This window comes from Pleurodeles waltl, chromosome 8 (genome assembly GCF_031143425.1).
Source record: "Pleurodeles waltl isolate 20211129_DDA chromosome 8, aPleWal1.hap1.20221129, whole genome shotgun sequence".
Taxonomy (NCBI): domain Eukaryota; kingdom Metazoa; phylum Chordata; class Amphibia; order Caudata; family Salamandridae; genus Pleurodeles; species Pleurodeles waltl.
This window is the reverse complement of record NC_090447.1, coordinates 1,482,378,643-1,482,397,485: the sequence shown is the minus strand read 5'-3', so window position 1 is coordinate 1,482,397,485 and position 18,843 is coordinate 1,482,378,643. Positions and strand designations below refer to the sequence as shown.

The window sequence follows — 18,843 nt, the reverse complement described above, 5'->3', positions numbered from 1 at the left end:
ATTAAAGTTGTATTCAACTGTGGCAGATATAGTGGGTGATCACCCTAACCTAACATATAGAAGAGCTCAAAATCTGAAAGACAAATTAGTACACAGTCACTTTAAGATTAAAATCATGGATGACTCCCTAGGCTTCCGGAAATGAAGTCACTTTAAGGCATGCAAAATAGCCTCTAACATGAAAGAATTCACTCTGGAAAATGGGCAAACATAGAAGATACATTGGCACATCCCATGTGAGAGCCAATATGTTGTACTCGTAATTGAATATCCATGCAAACTAAAATATGTGGGAAGCACGATGTGTGAACTGAGAAGAAATTAGAATCCTCTAACATATTTGGGCCACCATCAACAAAGACAAAAGCAACGCAGTAGCTAAACATATGGAGAAAGAACTTGAGTTGTTGGGAAGATTTAAAATATTATGCAATTGACCAAAGAGTAAAATCAGAGAGGCGGAAACAAAGAGACTTCTTTGACAAAGAGAATGCAGACACATAACATCATTACATACTTGAAAACCAAGAGGTTTAAATCAAGATGAGGAACTTTATGTACATCTGTAAACAGAATTTGGGGCAAAAGCAGATTTTAAAGTTTTTAAAAAAAAGATTGACACACATGGTGATCATGTGATAAGACAGTTGAATCATTCCCTATCCAAGTGAAGGAACGGATGCTAGAAATCATAAAAGGAAATTATTGTAAGTGTAGGAAAACAAATTAAATCTTTGGGTAACTATGGGCGGGCACAATTAATATTGGAAAAAGGAAGAAACAAAAGTAGCCAAACAATAATGGACAATGAAATCGGACACAAAAGAACAATGTGATACAGAATGAAAATGGCCAAGTAGTGAAACAGAAAATATAACATTAGAGCTTGGAGATTAATTGAATTAAGCCCACTTAAGGGACAAAAAGGGATTCATTCATACAAGGTAAAAGTTAAAAAATTATGACAATCTATAAATAATACTTTTTTGGTAAAACCACACAAAGAGGACAATGTGGAAAAGATTTTTAAAAATCAATTGGGGAGGGCTTACTGGGTGGGCAGAAAACATGAACACAATCATGTAAAAGGATCTAATCAGGTTGTCCTGAAAAACAGTTCACTGGAGGAAATAAATATAGGAGTCAAGTGAATAAGTGGAACTGGGTAATTGGATACATGCTCCCAAGGGACTACATTTGCCAGCAGGCTTTGGCCGATTGGATACACTCAAGTAAAAGGATGCAATTATACCTCAGAAAAGTGTACAGGAGTTCAAACATTGAGTGGAATGGAGTAAATGGATTCAGGTTCCCAAGGAACCACAATTCCCAGCAGAACTATGGCCCAATTTTTAAAATGAAAATATATCATAGTAAATCAAATATACAATATGGTGGGTCCACCAGAGGACAGAAATATGGTGCATGTTGGGAACATACAGGTCATAGATAACTGATAGACATGAATGTAATGAACAGAACTGAGAAAACATATACAAGTTCTCAACAGAACTACAGCTCCCAGCATATCCTTATCCTGTCAGTTGAAATGGAAAAAATATGATCCGAAGGAGGAGACTATGGAGAAGTGGTTATAAACAACTAAAAGAAAAATATGGCCAAAATTCTGTTAAAGGATTATTATAATCACTCATCGCACAATACAATATTTCATTAACCTCCTGCAATGAATATGTATGCATTTGGGAACTAGCACTAGCACCCAAACTCTAGGAATTTATGACTCTTATAGGATTTGTCTGCACTAAGCATGAATAACACTTTAAGAAAATTCCCCATCACAACATAAGGAAACAATGGTTTCCAGCAGGAATGGGAAATAAGGCGGAACTGACGATCTAACAATGGGAAACATAAAAAGTAATGGGGGACTAAGCGATTTTATCACATGATCAAGGTACAGGGAAACCAAACTGCATTGGCCGTTATACCCTCTATGTGTTTTTCAAGTATAAATTCAGCAGATTGTAACTCCCCATGAGTGCGTCTCAATCTTGTAGCCCTAGGGTGGCAGGCACAAAGTATATTAACAGATGTGGTCCTGCCGGTTGGAATGCACCACTGAGACAGGTGTGTGCCAGATTCGACCCGTATATTTGAGACCAAAGTTTGTTTTTGGACACAAAATATCTTTGGAGGGTGGTCTCCTTTGTTACTGGCACCAGCAGCTGAGAGTGCCTTTAAGAAAATGACTCTGACCATTTGGATAAAAAATATATATATATATATTTATATTTAAAAAAAAAAAAAAAAAAAAAAAAAAAAAAAAAAACTTACTGGTTGTTGCCAGAAGGTTGTTATAGTAAGGACCTAGTTTCCATAGGAAGAGCGTTTTCTGCTTTGACAATAACTGTGGCACCGTTTCCTTTTGTGTTGCTAAAGTTGCCCTAAGTGGGAAAGATATGCCCAGACGTGGGTCCCGTGCTCACTGTGCCACTGGATTCAAGCTAGCCTGGCTGATGAAGGGTGATACCCTGAAACCGGTCCTAGGATGATTGTTTCCGGTCCAGGGAGGATGTGGCTTGGCAGTTCGGGCTGGACTGTTCCTGTGAGGAACAGGGTCAAGACTGATTTTCATATGGCTCAGTCCAAACTGGAGTGGCATGGTGAGCAAAAGAATTATGGATTAAACCCAGATCTGTGACTGGGGGTGAGTGTTTGTATTGTTCAGCACTCCGCCCATCATCCCTTTGTGTTGCCGTTTGAAAAATCTTCATGCAATTTTCAAAATATATACTTCAATTGGTTCAGCTGCTGTCTTGAAAGTTTCATGGTGCGAGTTATAGCTACCTTAGAGCACGAGTTATACTTACTTGAGTTAACCATAACTATACCTGCTGCATTTGTATGGTTTTGTGCTAGTAAATTCAGAACCTATCTGTAACATCCCTGTAACCTTTTTTTTTTGTGAAAAAAAAAATGTGTGTGTGTATATATATATGTGTGTGTGTATATGTTTTTTTTTTTTTACAAGTTACTTACCTTCAGTAACTATATATCTGGTAGAGACATATTCTAGTTGCAGATTCCTTATCTTTGAATTTCCCTAGGTGTCAGTCTGGATCGGGAGATTTTTCTTCGAGCAGTACCTCTGCGCGCCGTCAGGTGGCGTTGGTCGACTCCGCGGGCGTCATGTTCGCCGTGATGATGTCACGGTGGTGTATAGGTGCCATCCCGGCACACTGAGGTCAGTTTCTTTTCAAGACTTTCCATGCCAGTAGGGCGGAGCAGTGAAGAACACAGAGTGGTGCGCCAAAACTAGGACCCTTAAGGGGAAGTTCCTGTCCCTAGAAATCAGTTCACAGTGCGGGGAGGATGGGTAGGTCAGTAAGGAATCTGCAACTAGAATATGTCTCTACCAGATATATTGTTACTGAAGGTAACTAACTTGTATATCCGATAGAGACTTCTAGTTGCAGATTCCTTACCTTTGATTGGATACCCAAGCAATACCATCCCCGATGGTGGGCTGCGAACCAATATCACACCAAGATGTCCTGCAGGACCGAACGGCCAAAGCAGCCATCCCTTCAGACCTGATTGTCCAGGCTGTAGTGTTTGGTAAAAGTGTGCAGAGATGCCCACGTCGCTGCCTAACAGATGTCCAGGACTGGAACGCCCTGTGCGAGCCCTGTGGTAGCAGCAGTAGCTCTAGTGGACTGAGCGTGCAAACCTTCGGGAGGTTGCTTTTTAGCCAGAACATAGCAAATTTTGATGCATAAGAGTACCCATCATGAAATGGTCCTCTTCTGCACCGCCTTCCCCTTCTTTGCACCCACATATCCCACAAAGAGTTGATCGTACACCCGGAAGTCTTTGGTACGATCAAGATAGAACGCCAATGCTCTTTTTGGGTCCAGACGGTGGAGTCTCTCCTCTTAATGAGAAGGTTGTGAGGGTGCATAAAAGGTAGGCAAGGTGATGGACTGTCCGACATGGAAGGGTGTCACTACTTTAAGTAGAAAAGAAGCCCTCATGCGAAGCACCACTTCGTCAGGATATACGGCCAGGAAAGTTGGCTTAAGAGACAGAGCCTGGAGCTCACTTACTCTGTGGGCAGAAGTAATGGCAACTAAAAAGACATTCTTGATAGTTAAAGAGCCGTAAAGGGCAGTTGTGAAGCTGCTCAAACAGGGTGCACATAAAGTATGTTAATACCAGGATTAGATCCATTGGGGCATGATAAATGGGATAGGAGGAAAGAGATGTGTGAGGCCTTTAAGAAACCACCCAACTATAGGAGATTTAAATAAGGATGGCTGATCTGGTGACCTCAAGAAAGCAGATATAGCAGAAAGATATCCCTTAAGAGTGCCCAGGGTGGAACCCTGCTGGGCAAGGGAAAGAATAAAGAGAAGGTCTTGAGAAAGAGGAGCAAATAGAGGATCAACAGATTTGTCGATGCACCATGCCACTAATTTCTTCCAATGACAGGCGTAAACAGTTTTGGTTGAGGGATGCCTGGCTGCCAAGATAACATTACAGACTTCAGGTGGCAGATCAAAAGATGCCAACTGTCGCCGCTCAATCTCCACGCAAGGAGGCGGAGGGTGGACAGGTTCGGATGGAGGACCCTCCCCTGCTGCTGCGACAGAAGATCCTCCCGAAGGGGCAGTCTGATCGGAGAAGCTATGGCCATGCTCAACAGCTCGGGACACCAGACTCTACGTGCCCAGTCTAGAGCCACCAGTATTACTTGGGCCTAGTCTTGCCTGATCTTCAGATCTCTGGGCAGAAGCGGTATGGGCGGAAAGGTGTACAGGAGGCCTGAATTCGACTCGCGTTGAAAAGGGTCGCCGAGCAAGTGCTGCCTTGGAAACTCTGACGTGCAAAACAGCTGATATTGTGTGTCTCTACGAAGGTGAACAAGTCTAACCAAGGATCTCCCCACTGACGGAAAAGACCTTGCGCCACCTCCGGATGGAGACGCCATTTGTGACTGACCACGCATCGTCTGCGGAGGTTGTCTGTTCTGGCATTCAAGGAGCCCGCCAGGTGTTGAACCACCAGGGAAATGCCCTGATGTTCCAGCCAAGTCGAAAGGGGAAGAGCCGCTTGACAAAAGGGTCCACGACCCCACTCCACCTTGTTTGTTGCAATACCACATGGCAGTGGTGTTGTCTGTGAACACAACACCTGCATTGCTTTCCCCTTGAGAGAGGGAAGGAATGCTTTCAATGCTAGTCGAATCGCTCAGAGCTCCAGATGATTGATATGGAGCCCGGTTTCCGCCAGAGGCCTCTGATCTCGGCCTCTCCCATGTGGCTGCTCCATCCCAGAAGTGACGCTTATGTCACGAATGTAAGATCTGGTTGGGGAAAGGAGAGGGATCTGTCCTTGACCCAATCCTGATTCGTCAACAACCACTGCAGCTCTCACGCAGTTTCTTCCAAGATTTAGACCTTGCCGGAGAGATTCCCCTGATGCTGCGCCCACTGGAACTTCAGGTCCCACTGCAGAGCCCTCATATGCCATCTGGCATTGTGAATCAGCAGGATGCAGGAGGCCATGAGGCCCAGCAGCCTCAGAGTCATTCTCACCAAAATCCAGGACAGGACATCGGTATCATAGCCTGAATATCCTGGACTCGCTTTTAGGGAGGTTATGCGCTGAAACTACACTGTTTTCAGACCAGCTCTGATGAAAGGGAGCATCTGAGAAGGAGTCAGGTGTGACTTTGGCACGTTGATAGTGAACCCCAGCGAATGCAAAAGGTTCGCTGTAGTCTGGGGCGAGTTCACCTTCAACAGCCAATCGTCAAGGGAGGGGAAGACTGGGACCCCTAATCTGCGTAGATGAGCTGCCACCACTACCATCACTTTCGTGAACACCTGAGGGGCACTGGTAAGGCCAAAGGGGAGCACAGTAAACTGAAAGTGGAAGTATGCGTCTTGCAAGTCCAATGCTATCATCCAGTCTCTGGGATCCAGGGCAGATAGGTCAACATTTTGAACTTTTCCTTTTTGAGGAAGAGGTTGAGGGACCAAGGACCTAATATAGGCAGAAGACATTTGTCCTTTTTTGGCACCAGAAAGTGGCAGGAATAGCAACCACAAGCTACTTCTGGCAACGGAACCCTCTATATAGCTCCTTTGGCCAAAAGGGCTTGGACTTCCTCACAGAGAAGCGCCATATGATCCTCCAATATTCGATTGTGTGAAGGTGACATGGCTGGAGAAGGTGTCTGGAAGGGGAGGGAGGAGCCCCTTCATACAATTTGGAGGACCCACCTGCCCGAGGTAATGGATTGCCACTGGGGCAGGTGATGGCGAATCCTGCCACCAACTCTTTCCTGGTATACCTGCGGACTAGGAAAGTTTAGAGGCTGATGAGGGGGCAGGGGTGAACTGGGTGACCTGCTGGCTCCCTGATCCCCGGGGGCGTGGGATTCCTTGGCTGCGCAGGGGCTGTACAGCATGCGCAGGTCGATGGCCGGTGGGGGGGAAGGATGCAGTTGGGTGCCCCTTCCGTAGATACAAAAGGTGGACTGCTGTGGTTTAGAAGCGGGCACGAGGCCAAAGGAGAGGGCCGTGGCTCGGGAATCCTTAAAGCGCTTGAGTGCCGAGTCCGCCTTGTCTCCGAAGAGACGTGTGCCATCAAAGGGCATGTCCCAAATGTTCTCAGCCAGGCGTGGCGTCTCAGTGCCACCGTCGATGCAACGGATCTGCCCAGAGAGTCAGTCATATCCAGTCTACAACGAATCATGAACTTCGCTGCATCCCTTCCATCTGTAACAGCTTGGGAAAGCATGGTCCTGGCCTCCACGGGAACTCTAGGCAGCACTTGCGCAACCGTATTCCAGAGAGTATGGGAATAATGGCCCAAAAGGCTTGTGTTGTTCACGGACCGCAGCGCTAGACTGTTGGAAGAAAACAACTTCTTCCCCAAATTATCCAGTCTTTTTGATTCCCTATCCGGGGGTGTGGCAGGGAATGCGCCAAATGAAGAAACCTGGATGACAAGGCTTTCAGGCGTGGGGTGTTGGGTGAGGAATTTTGGGTCTGAATGCATAGGTCGATGGCAGCAGGCAATCGTCCTATTCACAGGAGCCCCTGTGCTGGGTCTGGACCAAGTAACCAAAAGGATGTCTGTCAGTGCTTCCTTAAAGGGAAGAAGGGGCTCGGAAGAGGAAGACCCGGGCTGAAGCACGTCGGTTAGGATATTAGGCCTAACCTCCACAGAAGGTAGCTCGAGGTCCAGGACCTCACCCGCCCTTCCACCACTATGGAATAGGAGGCACCCTCCTCCGTAGCCACGGTAGGAGGAGAGAGCATACCAGTGTCAGGGGAGGGGTCTAGACCACTGGCATCACCCAAATCCTGCACTCTGTCCATTTGGGAGTCAAGCTGGTATTCTAAAGGGTCCAGCGTCGCCTCCATACTCTCCCTGTATCCATACCCACAAGAATAAGGGTCTGGAGCAACCCTGGGCCCAGGAGAGCCCATAGAGAACGGAATCTGTGTCGAGCAATGTTGTTCCGGCTCGTCTCGTATAAGGATGGGATCGACTTCGATTGTGGGCCCAACCGACATCAGGAGCATCGACGTCTGACTTGACACTGGGGAAGGTCGCTGTGGCACGACCGACATCAGGACGGATCTGCGATTGGATCTGGAGGGGCCCTCCAGAGCCGAGGCCGAAGCTGATGACTTTGAACCAGAGATGGCTATCGCGACTCACCTGTGCCCGAAGGTGGGTCAGTCTGCCCAAAAATGAGGCGCATTGCCTCATAAAATTCCTTAAGCTGGGCAGGGGTGGCTCCGGCTCCTGGGAGGTCATGGAAGCACAGAGCTGATCCAGATGAGAGCTCCGATGACGGAGGCCTAGAGCGTCGACGTTCTTCCCTCGCCGCATTATCCGAGCGACGGGGTGAAGTAAAAAAAAACGCTTGTCCTTCTTAGACTTCTTTTTTGTGACCCGAATGTCCCGATGACTTTGAGGATGAAGAGTGGTGGTGACTCCGCGGCCGGTCACAAGACCCTCCTCTCGAATGAGATCGTAAGAGCCACAGAGCCGAGTGTCGGGCTGCCATGAGATTCAGGGACTGCTCCCTCAAAGTTCTCGGGTTCATGGCCCGACACTCCGAGCACCGACATCATTCGGTGACAGGAGTCGCAGGGCTTGAATCCAATCTTGCGGGACATCCCTCGACGCATCTACAAACTCATCAAAAAACTTCGACAAATGTGTCGACGTAGTCAAAAAATGAGTGAGGTAGCTCTCTCTTGATCTGCACGTAGCCTGCGGCGGAAAGAAAAGAACGGATGTCAGCGCACCAGGGTGGCACCTATATACGACCGTGAAGTCTTCATGGCAAACATGACGCCAACGACGCCCGCGGAGTCGACCAACGCCACCTGATTCAAAGAAAATTCTCCGGATCCAGACTGACGCCTGGGGAAATTCAAAGGTAAGGAATCTGCAACTAGATGTCTCTAATATATATATATATATATATATATATATATATATATATATATATATACATACAAGTGAGGTGAAGAATTCATATATACATATATTAGTATACCATTTTAAATATTTGTAATATATATAGGAGTAGTAAAGAGTCTTTAGGTATCAGGAATGGGATGTACGGAGTTTTATGTGCTCATGGATGGGTAGTAATGCATTTTTAGGGCTCAGAAATTGGTAGTGTATATGGTAGCAATGAGGCTTTAGGGTTCAGGAATGGGTAGTAAGGAATTTTTAGTCCTCAGGGACAGGCCTGTGTAATGCAATGGATTGTGTGATGTATTGTCTATCTGTGATGCCTTTTTCTTTCAGCACTGTTTAGTCTATTTTCAGCTTACAAAAATCAATAAGGATGTTTTATTTAAAAAGTTAATTAACAAGGACTGAGTGGGTGCATGAGGGCCTGCATGGGTCTGTGAGTGGGAGGGTCAGTGTCTAAGTGGGTTTGTGATTAAGTGTATGAGGGTTTCAGTGGGTCTATGAGTGAGGGCATCAGTGGGTCTGTGAGTGGGTGAATGAGTGTGAGTGGGTCTGTGAGTGGGTGTCTGAGGGTCTAAGTGGGTGTCTCAGTGTCTTAGTGAGCCTGAGTGGGTGCATCAGTGTCTGAGTGGGTCTGTGAGTGGGTGCATTAGTGAGTGGGTCTGTGAGTGTGTCAGGGTCTGAGCAGGTCTGTGAGTGGGTGCATGAGGGTCTGCATGGGTCTGTGACTGGGTGCATGAAGTTGAGTGGGTCTGTGGGTGCATGAAGGTCTTTGAGTGGGCGTCAGTGTCTGAGTGGGTCTGTGAATGGGTGCATGAGGGTCTCAGTGGGTCTGTGAGTGGGTGCATTAGTGAGTGGGTCTGTGAGTGTGTCAGGGTCTGAGCAGGTCTGTGAGTGGGTGCATGAGGGCCTGCATGGGTCTGTGTCTAAGTGGATTTTTTGAGTAAGTGTATGAGGGTCTCAGAGTGGGTGTGCCTGTATCGGAGTGTGTCTGTGAATCAGTGCACGAGTGTGTCTGTGAGTGAGTGCGTGAGGGTCTGAATAGGTCTGACAGTTGGTGCATCCGTGTAGGTCTGTGAGTGGGTGCGTCAGTGTCTGAGTGGGTCTGTGAGTGGGTGCATGAGGGTCTGAGAGGGTGCATGAGTGTCTGAGAGGGTGCATGAGTGTCTGAGAGGGTGCATGAGTGTCTGAGAGGGTGCATGAGTGTCTGAGTGGGTCTGAAAGTGGGTGTGGGAGTCAGAGATTTTGAGTGGGTGCATGAGTGTGAGTGGGTGTGTGAGTGGGCGCACGAGTCTGAGTGCATGTATGAGTAAATGAATTAGTGTATGAATGAGTGAATTTTAAAAAAATGTTCTTGCTTATTCATGATTAATCTTGATTAATGCCGAATATCGCACATGGTCATGTTAAAGCCGTAAATTGACACTCAAACACCCCTGTATCACACTCCTTCGATCAGGGTACCGTATGCTACTTCTCATTTTGTTTTTTCAGCCCCAGGAACAGTAACTGGAGACCTTAAAATGGCGGCCCCAACTTTTTTTCAGGTTATGACAAGCCAATTACAGCGCTTTTATTCACGTATACATTCGCATATCAAAATTCACGAGCTCAGAAACACAAGTTTAGATTTTCTTTAATTTCTCGTAAACTACTGAATGGATTTACACCGGTAGCAAAGTAGCCTCTTTTTAGCATTGTTACCCCCACATTTTGCCTGTTTGTCAGTGTGTTTGACCATGTTCATTGGGATCTTGCTAACCAGGACCCCAGTGCTTAGGCTCTCTCTCTTCTAACTTGGTTACTTGTACCGTTTTCATCCCACATTTGGCATAATGGTGCCCCGATGTAAGTCCCTACTGTAAGGACCCTCACTCTAGTCAGGGTAAAAGAGTATCACCCTCAGCTAACCCCTGCTTACCCCTAGATATATCTGGTAGAGACATATTCTTAGTTGCAGATTCCTTACCACAGAATTTCCCCCAGGTGTTAGATTGGATCTGGAGATTTTTCTTCGAGGAGTACCCCTGCGCGCCATTAGGTGGCGTCGGTCGGTTCCGCAGGCGTCACTGGCGCGGTGGTCACCGTGATGACATTGTGGTTATATATAGGCGCCACTCCAGCACACCAACGTCAGTTTCCTTTCACGACTTTCCTTGCCAGTAGCACGGAGTCATGAACACTGAGAATGGTGCGCCAAAACTAGGGCCCTAAAGGGAAGTTCCTGTCCCTAGAAATCAGTTTGCAGTGCAGGGAGGATGGGCGGGTCAGAAAGGGATCTGCAACTAGAATATGTCTCTACAAGATTTATCATTACCTAAGGTACGTAACTTGTACATCTGATAGAGACTTCTAGTTGCAGATTCCTTACCTTAGAATAGGCACCCGAACAATACCCTCCCCGGTGGTGGGCTACAAACTAAGATCACATCAAAAACTTCAGCAGGACCAAACAGCCAAAGTAGCCGTTTCTGCAGACCTCACTGTCCAGGCAGTAATGCTTGGTGAACGTATGCAAAGACATCCACTTTAACGCCTGGCAGATATCCAGGACTGGAACGCCACGTGCAAACGCTGTGGGGGCAGCAGTTGCTCTGGTTAAATAACCTCGCAAACCATCAGGGGGCTGCTTTTTCGTCAAAGCGTAGCACATCTTGATACAGAGGACTACTCATTGTGACATGGTCCTCTTCTGCACAACCCTTCTTTCCATGACCCACAAAGAGTTGATCGTCCACCAGGAAATCTTTGGTACGATTTAGGTAGAATGCCAACGCTCTTTTTGGATCCAGACAGTGAAGTCTCTCCTCCTCATCAGCGGGATGTGGGGGGTGCATAAAAAGTAAGTAAGGTGATTGATTGGCCTACGTGAAAAGGTGTCACCACTTTGGAAAGGAAGGAAGCCAGCCCTGTCACAAAGCACCACCTTATTAGGATGTACTGCTAGGAATGGTGGCTTTGAAGAGAGAGCCTGGAGCACACTCACTCTGTGAGCAGAGGTGACGGCAATCAAGGCAGTTTTAAGGGTCAAGGGTCATAGATGACAGTTGTGGAGCAGCTAAACAGGAGCACACATGAGGTATGTGAGGACCAAGTTCAAATCCCACTGGGGCATTATGAACAGGGTAGGAGGAAGTATCTGTGTGAGGCCTTTGAGAAACCTCCCAACAATGGACGATTTGAACAGAGAAGGTTGGTCTGGTAGCCTTAAAAAGGCAGAGATGGCAGACAAATATCCCTAGAGGGTGCCCAGAGCAGAGCAGAGCCCTGCTGGGCAAGAGAGAAAATAAAGAGGAGAACCTCTGAGAGAGGTGCAGAGAGGGGGATCAACAGACTTGCTGATACACCTTGCCACAAATTTCTTCCAACGACACAGGTATACTGTCTTGGTGGAGGGACACCTGGCTACCAAGATGATATTACAGACTTTGGGCAGAAAGTCAAAAGCAGTCTACTGCTGCCGCTCAATCTCCACGTAAGGAGGTAGAGACTGGACATGTTCAGGTGAATGACCAATGGTCATGCTCAATAGCTCGGGATACCAGACTCTTCGTGCCCAGTCCGGAGCCACCAGGGTTACTTGGGCCCGGTCTTGGCTGATCTTTAGAAAGCTGGGCAGAATGAGTATTGGCAGGAAGGCATACAGGAGTCCTCAGGGTGCTATGTACACAAAATGCTTCCTGTGGCATAGGTACGTCACCCCTTACAGCCCTAAGGCAGGGTGCACTATACCACAGGTGAGGGCATAGCTGCATGAGCAATATGCCCCTACAATGTCTAAGTCCATTCTTAGACATTGTAAGTACAGTGTGGCCATATTAAGTATATGGTCTGGGAGTTTGTCAAAAACGAACACCACAGCTCCATAATGGCTACACTGATTACTGGGAAGTTTGGTATCAAACTTCCCAGACTAATAAACCCACACTGATGCCAGTTTTGGATTTATTAAAAAATGCACACAAAGGGCATCTTAGCGATGCCCCCTGTATTTTACCCAATCCTTCAGTGCAGGACTGACTGGTCTGTGCCAGCCTGCTGCTGAGAGACGAGTTTCTGACCCCCTGGGGTGAGAGCCTTTGTGCTCTCTGAGGCCAGAAACAAAGCCTGCACTGGGTGGAGATGGTTAACAGCTCCCCCCTGCAGGAAGTGTAACACCTAGCAGTGAGCCTCAAAGGCTCAAGCTTCGTGTTACAATGCCCCAGGGCACTCCAGCTAGTGGAGATGCCCGCCCCCTGGACACAGCCTCCAATTTTGGCGGCAAGTCCTGGGGAGATAATGACAAAAAAAAAGGAGGAGTCACCCACCAGTCAGGACAGCCCCTAAGGTGTCCTGAGCTGAGGTGACCCCTGCCTTTAGAAATCCTCCATCTTGAGTTTGGAGGATTTCCCCAATAGGATTAGGGTTGTGCCCCCCTCCCCACAGGGAGGAGGCAGAAAGAGGGAGTACCCACCCTCAAGGACAGTAGCCATTGGCTACTGCCCTCCTAGACCTAAACACACCCCTAAATTCAGTATTTAGGGGCACAGCAGAACCTAGGAAACTAGATACCTGCAACCTGAAGAAAGAAGGACTGCTGACCTACAAGCCTGCAGAGAAGGAGGAAGACAACAACTGCTTTGGCCCCAGCCCTACCGGGCTGTCTCCAACTTCGAAAACCTGCTCCAGCGACACATCTGACAGGGACCAGCTACCTCTGAAGCCTCAGAGGACTGCCCTGGACTACAGGACTAAGAAACTCCAGTGAACAGCGGCCTTGTTCAAAACCAGCTACTTCTGTGCAACAAGGAAGCAACTTCTAAAGACTTCACGTTTCCCGCTGGAAGCGTGGGACCCTACACTCTGCACCCGACGCCCCCGGCTCGACCTGCAGAAAACCAACACCTCAGGGAGGACTCCCCGGTGAATGCGAGCCAGTGAGTAACCAGAGACGACCCCCCCTGAGCCCCCACAGCGACGCCTGCAGAGAGAATCCAGAGGCTCCCCCTGACCACGACTGCCTGTAACAAGGGACCGGACGCCTGGAACCAACACTGAACCCACAGCCCCCAGGACCTGAAAGAACCGAACTTCGACACAGGAGTGGCCCCAGACAACCCTCTGCCTAGCCCAGGTGGTGGCTGTCCTGAGAAGCCACCCCTGTGCCTGCCTGCACCGCTAGAGTGACCCCCCCGGGTCCCTCCATTGTTTCCTACCTAAAACCCGCCACCTGCTTTGCACACTGCACCCGGCCGCCCCTGTGCTGCTGAGGGTGTGTTTTGTGTGCCTACTTGTGTACCACCCAGTGCTCTACAAAACCCCTCTGGTCTGCCCCAGAGGACACGGGTACTTACCTGCTGGAAGACTGGAACCGGAGACCCCTGTTCTCCATAGGCGCCTATGTGTTTTGGGCACCTCTTTGACCTCTGCACCTGACCGGCCCTGAGCTGCTGGTGTGGTAACTTTGGGGTTGCTTTGAACCCCCAACGGTGGGCTGCCTATGCCCCAGAACTGAGACTTGTAAGTGTTTTACTTACCTCCTAATCTAACCATTACTTACCTCCCCCAGGAACTGTTGATTTTTGCACTGTGTCCACTTTGAAAATAGCTTATTGCCATTTTTACAAAGACTGTACATGATATTGTTTCCATTCAAAGTTCCTAAAGTATCTAAGTGAAGTACCTTAAATTTAAAGTGTTTAATGTAAATCTTGAACCTGTGGTTCTTAAAATAAACTAAGAAAATATATTTTTCATTATAAAAACCTATTGGCCTGGAGTAAGTCTTTGAGTGTGTGTTCCACATTTATTGCATGTGTGTGTACAACAAATGCTTAACACTACTCTCTGATAAGCCTACTGCTGGACCACACTACCACAAAATAGAGCATTAGAATTATCTAATTTTGCCACTATCTTACCTCTTGAGGGGAACCCTTGGAGTATGTGCACATTATTTCTCACTTTGAAATAGTATATACAGAGCCAACTTCCTACACCTTGCGCCACCTCCAGATGGAGACGCCATTTGTGATAGACTATGCATCGACGGCTGAGTGCTCTGGCATTCAGAGAGCCCGCCAGACATTGAACCACCAGTGAAATGCCTTGGTGTCCCAGCCATGTCCAGAGGCAAAGAGCCTCTTGACAACGGGTACACGACCCCACTCCCTCTTTGTTGCAGTAACACATGGCAGTGGTGGTGTTGAACACCTCCACCACTTTGCCTTTGAGAGAGGGAAGTAATGCTTTCAATAAAAGTCGGATCGCCTGGAGCTCCAAAAGGTTGATGTGGAGCCCAGACTCCGCCGGAGACCAGAGGCCTCTGATCTCTGCCTCTTCTATGTGGCCACCCCATCCCATGTGTGACGCATCTGTAACCACTGGGAGATCTGGTATGGGAAGGGAGAGGGATCTGTCATTGACCCAATCTTAATTCAACAAGCACCACTGCAGGTCTTTCGCAGTTTCCTCCGAGATCTGAACCATGTCGGAGAGATTCTCCTGATGCACCCACTGCAGAGCCCAATATGCCATCTGGCATGTTGGACCAGCAGGATGAAGGAGGCCATGAGGCTCTGCGGCCTCAGAGTCATTCTCACCGAAATCGAGGATACAGGCTGAAACATCAGTATCATAGCCCGAATATCCTTGACTCACTTTTCGGGAGAATAAGTTAGAAACTGCAGTGTGCCCAGAAAAGCTCTGATGAAAGGGAGCATCTGAGAGGGAGTCAGGTGTGACTTCGGCACATTTATAGTGAACCCCAGCGAATGCAGGAGGTTTGCCGTAGTCTGGAAGTGGGAGATTACTTTCTGGGGCGTGTCCGCCTTCAACAGCCAGTCGTCCAGGTAGGGGAAGACTGGAATCCCTAACCTGCGCAGATGAGCTGCAACCACTACCATCACTTTTGTGAACACCTGAGGGGCACTGGTAAGGCCAAATTGGAGCACGTTGAATTGAAAGTGCTTGTGACTTACCACGAAATGCAAGTAACGTCTGTGGACCAGCAGGGCGGGAATGTGAAAATAGGCGTCCTGCAAGTCCAATGCTACCATCCAGTCTCCAGGGTCCAGGGCAGAAAGAACATGAGCAAGGGTTAGCATCTTGAGCTTCTCCTTCTTAAGGAAGAGATTGAGGGACCGGAGATCTAGGATAGGGCGAAGACACTTGTCCTTTTGGGCACCAGAAAGTAGCAGGAATAACAACCACAACCTACTTCTAGTGCAGGGACCCTCTCTATGGCTTCCTTGGCTTAGAAAGCCTTGACTACCTCACGGAGAAGTGCCATATGATCCTCCGATAGATGATCGTATGATGGTGGCATGGCTGGAGGAGAAGTCTTGAAGGGGAGGGAGTAGCCCCTTCGAACAATCTGTAACACCCACCTGTTCGTGGTAATGGAGTCACAGGGGGGCAGGTGATGGTGAATCCTGACGCCAACTGGTCCCGGATGTTCCAATGGACTAGGAAGGTTTGTAAGCAGAGAAGGGGGTGGGGGTGGACTCGGTGGCCCGCTGGCTCCCTGATCCACGAGCTCATGGCATCCAGTGTCCGTTCAGACACTGTACAGCATGCGCGGATTGGTGGGCAGTTGGAAAGGAACACAGTTGGGTGCCCTTTCTGTAGCCATGAAAGGAACGAAAGGAGGACTGTGGTGGGCGAGGAGCAGCTGCAAGGCCAAGGGACCGAGCCGTAGCCTGGGAATCCTTAAGGCGCTTGAGTGCGGAGTCCACCTTGTCTCCAAAGATACAGGTGCCATCAAAGGGCATGTCCATCAATGATTGCTGGACATCCACTGAAAAGCCAGACATCCTCAAGACCACCGTTGATGCAACCGATGTGCCCAGTGAGCCGGTTGTATCCAGTCCACAATGAATCATGAACTTCGCTGCATCTCTCCCATCCATAACGACTTGAGAGAAAATGGTCTGGGCCTCCTCCGGGACTCGAGGTAGCACTTGAGCGACCGTATCCCAGAGAGTATGGGAACAGCGACCCAAAGGCATGCAGTGTTCACGGACCGCAGTGCTAGACTGGCGGAAAAAAAAATCTTCTTCCCCACGTTGTCCAGTGTAGGAGGCTGGACTGGCTTGTAGTGAGTACCAAGGGGTACTTACACCTTGCACCAGGCCCAGGTATCCCTTATTAGTGTATAGGGGTGTCTAGCAGCTTAGGCTGATAGATAATGGTAGCTTAGCAGAGCAGCTTAGGCTGAACTAGGAGACGAGTGAAGCTCCTACAGTACCACTAGTGTCATATGCACAATATCATAAGAAAACACAATACACAGATATACTAAAAATAAAGGTACTTTGTTTTTATGACAATATGCCAAAGTATCTCAGTAAGTACCCTCAGTATGAGGATAGCAAATATACACAAGATATATGTACACAATACCAAAAATATGCAGTATAGCAATAGAAAACAGTGCAAACAATGTATAGTTACAATAGGATGCAATGGGAGCACATAGGGATAGGGGCAACACAAACCATATACTCCAAAAGTAGAATACGAACCACGAATGGACCCCAAACCTATGTGACCTTGTAGAGAGTCGCTGGGACTGTAAGAAAACAGTGAGGGTTAGAAAAATAGCCCACCCCAAGACCCTGAAAAGTGAGTGCAAAGTGCACTGAAGTTCCCCAAAGAGCACAGAAGTCGTGATAGGGGAATTCTGCAGGAAAGACCAACACCAGCAATGCAACAACGATGGATTTCAAGACTAGAGTACCTGTGGAACAAGGGGACCAAGTCCAAAAGTCACGATCAAGTCGAGAGTGGGCAGATGCCCAGGAAATGCCAGCTGTGGGTGCAAAGAAGCTGCTACTAGGAAGTAGAAGCTGAGGATTCTGCAGGAACGACAAGGGCTAGAAACTTCCACTTTGGAGGATGGATGTCCCACGTCGTGAAGAGTCGTGCAGAAGTGTTTTCCCGCCGAAAGACCGCAAACAAGCCTTGCTAGCTGCAAAGCTCGCGGTTAGGGTTTTTGGGTGCCGCTGTGGCCCAGGAGGGACCAGGATGTCGCCAATTGCGTCAGGGGACAGAGGGGGCACCCCGCAAGACAAGGAGCCCTCTCAGAAGCAGGCAGCACCCGCAGAAGTGCCGGAACAGGCACTACGAAGAGGAGTGAAACGGTGCTCACCCGAAGTTGCACAAGAGAGTCCCACGCCGCCGAAGGACAACTCAGGAGGTCGTGCAATGCAGGTTAGAGTGCCGTGGACCCAGGCTTGGCTGTGCACAAAGGAAATCCTGGAAAAGTGCACAGGAGCCGGAATAGCTGCAAAAGACGCGGTTCCAGCAATGCAGTCTGGCGTGGGGAGGCAAGGACTTACCTCCACCAAACTTGGACTGAAGAGTCACTGGACTGTGGGAGTCACTTGGACAGAGTTGCTGAGTTCAAGGGACCTCGCTCGTCGTGCTGAAAGGAGACCTAGAGGACCGGAGATGCAGTTCTTTGGTGCCTGAGGTAGCAGGGGGAAGATTCCGTCGACCCACGGGAGATTTCTTCGGAGCTTCTAGTGCAGAGAGGAGGCAGACTACCCCCACAGCATGCACCACCAGGAAAACAGTAGAGAAGGCGGCAGGATCAGCGCTACAGTGTCGCAGTAGTCATCTTTGCTACTTTGTTGCAGTTTTGCAGGCTTCCAGCGCGGTCAGCAGTCGATTCCTTGGCAGAAGGTGAAGAGAGAGATGCAGAGGAACTCTGATGAGCTCTTGCATTCGTTATCTGAGGAAATCCCCAAAGCAGAGACCCTAAATAGCCAGAAAAGAGGGTTTGGCTACTTAGGAGAGAGGATAGGCTAGCAACACCTGAAGGAGTCTCTGACGTCACCTGCTGGCCCTGGCCACTCAGAGCAGTCCAGTGTGCCAGCAGCACCTCCGTTTCCAAGATGGCAGAGGTCTGGAGCACACTAGAGGAGCTCTGGGCACCTCCCAGGGGAGGTGCAGGTCAGGGGAGTGGTCACTCCCCTTCCCTTTGTCCAGTTTCGCGCCAGAGCAGGGCTGAGGGGTCCCTGAACTGGTGTAGACTGGCTTATTCAGAAATGGGCACCATCTGTGCCCATGAAAGCATTTCCAGAGGCTGGGGGAGGCTACTCCTCCCCTGCCTTAACACCTTTTTCCAAAGGGAGAGGGTGTAACACCCTGTCTCTGAGGAAGTCCTTTGTTCTGCCTTCCTGGGCCAAGCCTGGCTGGACCCCAAGAGGGCAGAAATCTGTCTGAGGGGTTGGCAGCAGCAGCAGCTGCAGTGAAACCCCTGAAAAGGCAGTTTGGCAGTACCCGGGTCTGGGCTACAGACCCGTGGGATCATGGGATTGTACCAACAATGCCAGGATGGCATAGAGGGGGCAATTCCATGATCATAGACATGTTACATGGCCA

The 18,843-nt window shown here is 48.7% G+C and overlaps 1 protein-coding gene across 3 annotated transcripts in view; it reads right to left on the bottom strand.

The window, feature by feature from the left end:
- Positions 1-18,843, bottom strand: part of GRAMD1C (GRAM domain containing 1C) — a 1,284,216-nt gene that overhangs the window by 219,066 nt on the left and 1,046,307 nt on the right. The gene's annotated exons all lie outside the window — the stretch shown is intronic.